The sequence below is a fragment of the Malurus melanocephalus genome, unplaced genomic scaffold (assembly GCF_030028575.1).
Source record: "Malurus melanocephalus ecotype Western Australia unplaced genomic scaffold, MMel_1.1 scaffold_411, whole genome shotgun sequence".
NCBI lineage: Eukaryota > Metazoa > Chordata > Aves > Passeriformes > Maluridae > Malurus > Malurus melanocephalus.
This window is the reverse complement of record NW_026623643.1, coordinates 424,471-426,991: the sequence shown is the minus strand read 5'-3', so window position 1 is coordinate 426,991 and position 2,521 is coordinate 424,471.

The following is a 2,521-nucleotide window of genomic DNA, read 5'->3' as shown; positions in this document are numbered from 1 at the left end:
ATTAATTTAAGTTTCTACGTGGTCAGTGAATTTAAGGGAGATTTGTCTGATGAGTCTTGCAGCAAATACTTCTCTGGAGAGGTGCAGAGAAGGGGGAAAGGAGGAGGAATTGTCTCTTCCCTGAGCCAAGCAGSCAGCAGTGCATCTGTGTGAGTGTGTGCTGGCCATACTAATCACAGCCCTGCACAAACTGAGGTGATGGGAGCAGCTCATTAATCTGCTGATCACCCTGCAGCTTTCTAAAAACCACTGACCCCTCCTTAATCCTGCTTTGACTCCAGCACCCAGACTGCAGGGGTTGCAGTTTGCCCTGCCCCAGTCGCAGAGTGAAAAAAAAAAAAAAACAAAAAAAAGGTTTTCTGCTGTTAGAAATGAGAGCCAAGGGGCTGGGAATCTGTCTGGATGTGGGGAAAATGTACCTGGACTCATCCCTGCCCTATAGAACCACGTTTCAGGCTCAATTTTGATTTCAAAGCCCAGTTCTGGGCTCGTTGCACGATCTGGATATTAAAAAGCACTGTCAAAAAGAAGGAGGAAATTTCATCTGTGTCCCGCACAAAAATGTCTTTCCTCACGATGGCCTTTGAGCCTCCCCTTYCCACCTTTCTGTGGGGATAAATCACAGGGCAAAAATATATTCCTGTAACTCAGACAAGAGCAAGAAACTCAGGGAGGAGTTTCTGTTCATGGAGCGTCTCCAGGCCAGGGTCTGGCACCAAATCATCTGCCAGAAAAAAAAAAAAAAAAAAAAAACCCAACATGTTTAATTACCTGCATTAATATTCAGGTCCTGGAGTGCTCAGCATTTGTATTTATTCGTTTTTAGAAATGAAACAAGCTTTCCAGAGCACGGCTGCTGGCAGCACRCTCCCTCGAGGCCCTGCCTGAGGGAATATTTGCCATTTTGCATGCACACATTTCAATTGGTGACAATGGGAATGATTGATTAAATGAAATCAGATGATTAATTGACAGCTGTAGGAATCAGCTGGGGTCCGAGGAAAAGCGTGGGGAAGGCAGGTGGCTCATTTTCAGTTCAGTTTCACCCCAGATCAGGGGTTCTTTGGGATTTTTTACTGAGGGGGTTTGAACACTGGAAGGGATCAGGGCATTGATACAACAGAGGGAGGAATTTTATAGCAGATCCCAAACTTCTCCCAGGAGTGTCTGGCTTGGTTTGGAGGAGAAGGGACCCAACAATGGGTTCATTTGCTCTGTTCTGTGGTTATGGCTCTCCTTTCCCTCTTCAGAGATTTTTTTTCATTTTATTTTTTGCCTTTTTCATTTTATATTTTGCCTTTTCTATTCTTCTTTTGATTTTGCTTCCTGTTTTGTCTTGTTTATTCCTCTGCAGAGAAGGAGAGCRAGGGAGAGGAACTCCTTTGAAAAGTCTGGTTAAATGAGCTACTGTGGGAGTCCAAACACTCTTTATAGGCAAGAAAGATGCTGGAGAAGCAAGTGCCAGAATATTAAGCTGCTTGCTGAATTGTGGCTGCAGAGAGTGCTCTGAGGAGGGACAGAAAAGGGGACAGGGACACTCATTTGCCCAGAATTCCACCAGYCCAAGCCTTCAAAGGTTTCAAGCAGTGGATGGAGTTGGGTTGAGTGCGAGTGGGAGAGATGCAGGATTTGGGTTCAGCTCAGCTGTGGCAGAATTTGCATTTTGGCTTTCATCAGCTTCTCRTGGGCTGCACGTTTCCATGTCCAGCTCTGGTCTGATCTGCATCTGAGGCTGGTCCTGCTCACTCTGGCAGAACATACATTTTTTGGCTGCTATAATTTTTTAAATTTTTCTTNTCTAGAAACAGCTGGGCCCAAATCACTTTCATTCCTGTATCATTATTTTCACACCACTTCCAGCTAGTTAGAGCTGTACTCTGTACTCGAGGCAGGGTGGGAGGTGGGTAGAAATGACATTTCCCTCCAGCACAGAAAATAAACAAACTCTCCAAACCAGAACAAGAAGTTTTCAAGAGAAATGCCATTCTTTTTGTGTAACCCCAAACAGCAGCTGCTTTTCTGGCACTGCAGCTTCACCTGCTGAACGTGGAAAGCAGAGTGAAGACCATGGAGAATGTTTTCTTGCCTATAAAGAGTGTTTGGACTCCCACAGCAGCTCATTTAACCAGAGTTTTCAAAGGGGTTTTTCTCCCTCACTCTCCTTCTCTGCAGAGGAATAAACAAGATAAAACAGGGAGCGAAATAAAAATAGAAAAGGCAAAAAAAGAAAAAAAAATTGAAAATTTGGGTTCCATGTCCTTCTTCCCTTACTGAGGGCCATCTTGTGGGATTGGGCATTGCAGGTTCCCCTCGCTGTGCCCTTGTCCATGAAGCCCCTACTGAGCTGGGCATTTTCATGTTCTCACAACCTGCACACAGCACAAGTGTCTGCTCATGGATGGAGCTTTCCTTGTCCTGGTAAAGCAGCAGCTCCAATTCCCCCAAAATGCCTCCACCATGCAGCTGCAGTCTGAGTCCTGGGTGTGAGAACAGACACAAAATACTCAGGCAAAAGCTGTTG